Source organism: Dendrobium catenatum, unplaced genomic scaffold (genome assembly GCF_001605985.2).
Source record: "Dendrobium catenatum unplaced genomic scaffold, ASM160598v2 fragScaff_scaffold_211, whole genome shotgun sequence".
NCBI classification, from domain to species: Eukaryota; Viridiplantae; Streptophyta; class Magnoliopsida; order Asparagales; family Orchidaceae; genus Dendrobium; species Dendrobium catenatum.
This window is the reverse complement of record NW_021318673.1, coordinates 2490274-2496703: the sequence shown is the minus strand read 5'-3', so window position 1 is coordinate 2496703 and position 6430 is coordinate 2490274.

Below are 6430 nucleotides of genomic sequence, written 5' to 3'. Positions count from 1 at the left end.
GGGTTTGTATGAGTTTGTCCCATATGAACAGGTAAAATTTTTAAACTGTTCGTACTATATAAAACTAGTTTCGTACATACGACGTCCAGAGTACGAAATGGGATCGTCCATGTTTGTATCATATGAAGCATGATTTGATTTAAATATTTTATATTATACGATGTGGGGTTTGTACAGATGATGACGAGAGTATGAAATAGGTTCGTACATTATCGTACTAGTGAACCTGTTCATTTTTTAAGTGTTCGTATAGTACGATGTCAGTTTATACATATGACTGCCAGAGTATGAAATCAATTCATACATAATCGTACAAGGATTTTTTGAACTTTTTGTATGTACGAAGTATGATCCAAGACGATCAAATTGAAATTAATTTTTAATTTTTTGGATGATTTTTCTTGTCCTTTCTATATAAGGGTCCTAAAATTGACTGACCAGGACTTCTTCTGCAAATTTTCTTTTGAGAGTGAGAGTGACAGTATTTTGGGAGTGTTTGAGAGTGAGGATAGAGAGATCTTATAAGTAGAAATTATGAAGGGTTCACAAGGTTGCCTAAAAGGTGAGGATCTCTTTGTAAGTTTGTCAAATATCATCTATAATTCTTTGAAGACTCTAGAGAGAAAATCTTTGAAGAATATTAGGTACTCTACCATCACCAAGAGGGGTGAGAAAGGAAGCCGAAACTGTCGATACCAGGAGGGTGAGGAAGGACGCATGTTCTCTGCTGTTACCAGGAGGGTGAGAAAGGATAAAGGTACTCTACCACATCGGGGTTGGTGGAAAAGAGGTTATTGTAAGGACTTCTCTGCCTTGCTGTGGTGGCAAAAGCAAAGTCACTTTGGTACAGTGCAATACCTGAAGAGGGAGTCTTCAGGGAGTGGACGTAAGTCTAGTTAGACCGAACAACTATAAAAATCTGTATTTTTATGTCTTTACTTTCACTACATTTCTATTTTCTACAAGTTTTAATTTGGTGATAGGAAAAATATTTTTGAGAAAATTTATTATTGTGATAAAATTTAAAATCAATTTTTTATATTACCAAGATAATTTTTAAATTACTAATTCACTCTCCTTTTAGTTAGCCTTGAGAAAAATCTTTAAGTCTGACAACCTATTCGAACTTTCATCTCGTTCCCTTTTTTGTGTCAATGGCAATGGTGCCTTTGCCATTTGCCTCCATGAAGTCACCATTTTCAATTTTGACACTTGTCTTGATTTTGTCAAGACTACAAAATATATTATCATTTTTTGTCATGTGGTTGCTACAACCACTATAAAGATACTGAGTATATTTATTCTCCTCTAATGTGACTGACAAGTATAGAAAAGATATTTATCACCATCTTTCTCTTTTGAAAAATTAACTTGATGATTTTTCTTAAGCGACAAGCATTTTTCATATGTCAAAATTTTTACAATTGTGAAATTATATAGTTTTTTACTTTAAACCAACAATCCTTCTCCAAATTACTTTTTCTTTTGCAAATGCCACATGGAGAATATTTGTCGCTCTTTCTTTGATTATTTTTTATCTTTAGTGCTTACCTTTGAATTCCTCCCTTCTTTTGATTTATGAGACCATGGATTTATTTTAGATTGAAAAGAATTTTCTGTAGAAATTTCATTTTGTCTATTTAATCTTTTCTCATGCCCTTCAAGAGAGCCTATTAATTCTAGGGGTGTCAAAATCAGGTTGGGAGTCGGGTTGGACAATATTTGACATGACCCAAACCTGACCAATTTTTATAGACGGGTCTGAAATTTCAACATGGACCAGCCCATCGGGTTTCCTGTTTGACACGAAACCACGGTACGAGTTGCCTTCCATCATCGTCGTTACTTTCGTTTAACAAAAGAACAGAGATATCGTGACTTTCAAATAGTTCGAAAGGAATGTCATCGAAGGAAGCGTTGGTTACCTTGCCAAAATTCCAACAAGCGAGGTAGCTTCCTCCCTCCTGAGTCCCATCATTGTTATATTTAATCCAACAAAAGAACGACGAGCTGTGACTTCCGACCCGACAGGAAGGAACATCATCGAAGGAGGTGAAGAAGTCTTTTTTCTCTTTTATCAGTTACCTTTGGAATGAGCGATCTCCCTGCACCCTCCCAATCCCAAGCCCCATCATTATCGTTACTTATGATCCAATAAAAGAACGGCGGGTTATCAGGTTAACCCAAGCGGGACAGTGCTGGGGCGAGGGGAATCGAGTCAGATCTGGATCAACTACGGGTTTGCGGATTGATCCAGACCCAGCCCATCTTTTCAAACAGTCTGAATTTTGGAACCTAAACCCAACCTGTTTATCAAATTAGTTGACCCTGACCCAAGATTTTTAGATCGAGTTCAGGTAGAGTTTTTGGGTCATGTCAAATATTGACACCCCTAATTAATTCTGTTAGTGATAATGTTTTTATATCCTTTGATTCTTCAATTACATAAATTATTGTATCAATCTTTTTTGTATATACAATCTTTTTTGTACAAGAAATTAGTATCTTCTCAACTATCTCCTTGTCATATATTGTAGCTCCAATCTCTATAGGCTCTCATTTGGTTAACTATTTCTTTTATTCTAGAGAAATAATCTTTTGTGGTCTCATTGTTATTCATTTTTATATTCTCAAATCTCGTTTCAGATTATGCAACTTGATGGAGCATACGTTCTTAGTTCCTTGAAACTCTTCCTGCAATATATCCTATGCTTGTTTAGAAGTCATTGCGACCATGATTCATGGAAAGATGTCGTCTGCCATTGCTTGTTGTAAGACAAATAATTCTTGAGAATCCTTTTGTCAATTCTCTTTAAGCGCCTTTTGTTGTTTTGCTAAAAGACTCATCAACAACATTGAATCCTTCTTCAACGATCTTCTACAATTTTTTGAAGCAAAAATATGTCTTCATTTTGATAGACCAAAAATCATAATTTTCTCCATTGAAGAATGGAATCGGGACAGTAGCACAGTTGGCGTTTTCAATTGGATTTTAGACAATATATATTTCTCTAACACCCAATGAGTGATTGAGCAAGGCTCTGATACCAAATGTTGGGAATACTTTGGAAGATAGATAAGGAGGTAAGCAATAGGCTATAGAGATTTTAGGTGGGAGAATAGAAGAATAATTTTATCACTAAACTTTTGCTGATAACATCATGATAATACATATTTGTAGGTATGAAGCCTAAAGCTAGAGACTTCTATAACATAGCAATTCTAGAGTTTTCTTTATTTAATACAAATATCCTAGATCCTTCTACTAACACCACTTTAAAGTTTTCTCTAATTATAACAAATATCCTAGAATTTTATGCCATTCAAGAGTTTTCTTTATTTATTACAAATATCTAGAATATTTTAAATTAAACAAGATTGTATAATACTATAAAAATTTGAGAAATGAGCATCAATTTTTGTCAAGTTTTGATCAACAGTTGTTCAAACTGGAACCAGAATCGGAACCCGAACCCGAATGACCAACCTAAATTAACACCTCTACCATACCTTACACCTATCCTCTGGTTCTCAGCTAAAAAAAAAAAAAAAAAAGACTAATTTAAAACCTCTCTTACTAAATAGTCATCCTCAACCCTCAACATTAGATATTTCACCATTCTCTCTCAGCTCAAGTTTCTCATGAACAACATCAAAAACTCACACCACCTAATATAAGAAGTACTTCACCTTTTTAGACCTGCTGACTTTGAAGGCTATCTGCTCAACATATCTCCCAAGCTCCTCGTCATCGAAGACCACACCATCACCCTCAGCCTAGAATACTCACTCTGAAACTTAATCAATCAATTTTTTTATTATCAAAGATGTTGAGGATCGATGTAAGCTAGGGTAGAGTGCCCCGTAGGGCTTATGTAGTCTCCAATGCACCATTCCAACTTTGCAGAACGTGAAAGAAAGCTAAAGCTAAAGTAGGCAAGAAAGCTGAGTGAGACATAAAGAAGATGGGATAAATAGCCATTTCATTTCTAATAATCAACGTGTAATACCTACAGTTTGAGTTTTCTAAAGTGATCTTACTGCACCATATTGTAACACAGAACAATGACCATTAATATTCTAATCGATGGCTAGGATTCATTTGCTGCAATAGGTGCCCAGTTGCATGCATCCTCATAAACAATCTGAAAGGCTTGATTCCTTTCATCACAAAATCCGAAAAAATAAATGTTATTTTGGTGGTGTTATGACATCTACTATATTATGCTATTATTATTTTCTCAAGTAAGGACAAGATTATAGTTAGGAAAATTTGGAACCCTGCAAAATTAAATAACAAAGCTAATATGTCTTCACTCAAATGCAAACAAGCATCCTATGCATGCCTACATGTTCATGTAGGAGGCTACATAATATGTCCATAACAAAGAATAATAGTTACATGCAATCAAGCAAGCTATGCTCCAAGGCATAAGACAATGTGAAATACTTGCATCTATTCTTTGTCTTAACTTGATTTGGTATCAAAATCACCTTTTTTTGGTATTATAGTATTATAGATGAAAGCATGGTATGGGAAGATAATTTTTAGGTTTCGTTCGGGATCACATCTTTCTTATTGCTTTTAAAAGCATATAAAAATTATGGTTCAAGAAATTTTTATACTAAAAAGCTACATTAGAAAATAGTAAGAAATTTATCTCAAACATAGTTTTAAGCTTTGTTTGGGACGATTTTTTTAAGATTTCTTAAAGAATTTTTTTAGAATTTTTGTACTTGAAAGTTGCTTTAAGAAACATTAAAAAACCATTCCTAATGAAGCCTTAATCACTCAAAATATTTTAAATAGAAAGTTGTTCATGATGTAAGATCGATCATTTTAAATATTTTATAGGATTATTTTTTTATTTGGAAGTTAATTTTTAATATTTACAAAATATATATTTTAAAATATGGGTTGATGTCTTATACAATAGAAATGACATCTTTCAAATTAAATATTAAGAATTGTTTTCTAAAATGTTTATAGATATGTCATAATTAGATTTTTTTTTCTATGTAGAGCAATTTGTTCCTTTCTTTATATGTAATTGACAATGCCTTCAGTTATATATATATAGAAGGTTTTGTTTTATTTTTTGTTTTTTTGGTATGAAAGAGATTGAAGAAAGTTACATTTTATTATTTATAAATATAATGAAAAATGGAAAAAAGCAAAATGTCACCAAAAGAAAATCATGGACATAAAATGGACATTAATGAAAATTTAATAGAAATTATATTTGGATATCTCGATATAAATTATATTAGAATCAGCTTAAAAATATTTAAATTTTTTTACTATTAGTATAATAAAAGCTCTTTATATGCAATACTAATCTCAAAATAAATTTAAAGATTCTCAAATACAACCTGATATTATTTGTATTAAATCTCCCAAAACCTCCATACAAAATATATAATAGCCAAAAATAAATAAATAACAATTATAATAATTAATCTCATAATTTTCTAAATAGAATATTATTAAGATTTAACCAAATATCTAATAATATTAATTATTTTTGGAATAACAATATTTTCTGGATATTAATAATAATATTATCTTTATAACTACCCTACTTAGGAAAAATACTAAAATATCTAGCTTATTATCCCTTGCAATCCCCTTTTTTCAACGTGCTTTGATTGATGGCTTATCTAATCTCTATATATACTATTAATTAGCGGCTAAGACTAACCAATCTGCTTCTAATGAATCATTGCAAGCTATGAAACATTTCATATGCAAAATTTAAATTAAAATAAAAAAAAAATAAAAAAGCCGAAATTAATAATGGCAAAGATTGAAATGAAATTTATTCTCTAAGAAGTCCAAATGAGAGAATTAATATAAATTTTCTATTGTTAAAATTTTAAGTACAGCCGCCTATCTTATGATTGTATATTAATTAATTATTACATGCTAATTAATCTACTTGCTAATCATGATAACTAATGCTTTTGAGTCACTAAAAATACTTTATTGTAAAGTTAATCTCAAAGCTAAGCTTAATTCTTTAATGAGAGATTAAGTTTTTTTTAGCTCCACAAAGCTTTTTTTTTTTTTAATTATATACAAAATTAGATTTTTTTTTTTATATGTGAGATTAAGGTTTTTTTTAACAGCTTTCTTACAGCTTCTTAAAACAGGTTTTTAATATGAAAATGTTAATTTTTATATTAAAAAAACTACTAAAAAAAGTCATAAGAAAGACATCTCAAATAAAGCCTAAGATTTCATTTGAGATAAAATTTTTAGTACTTTTTAAAATAATTTTTTAGTTCAAAAATTTTTTTAACTAGAATTTTTTATACTTAAAAACTGCTTTAGAAAGCAATAAGAAAGCCATCGTAAATGAAGTCTAAGACTTCATTTTTGATAACTTTCTTGATACTTTTAAAGCAGCTTTCTAGTAAAAAATTAAAA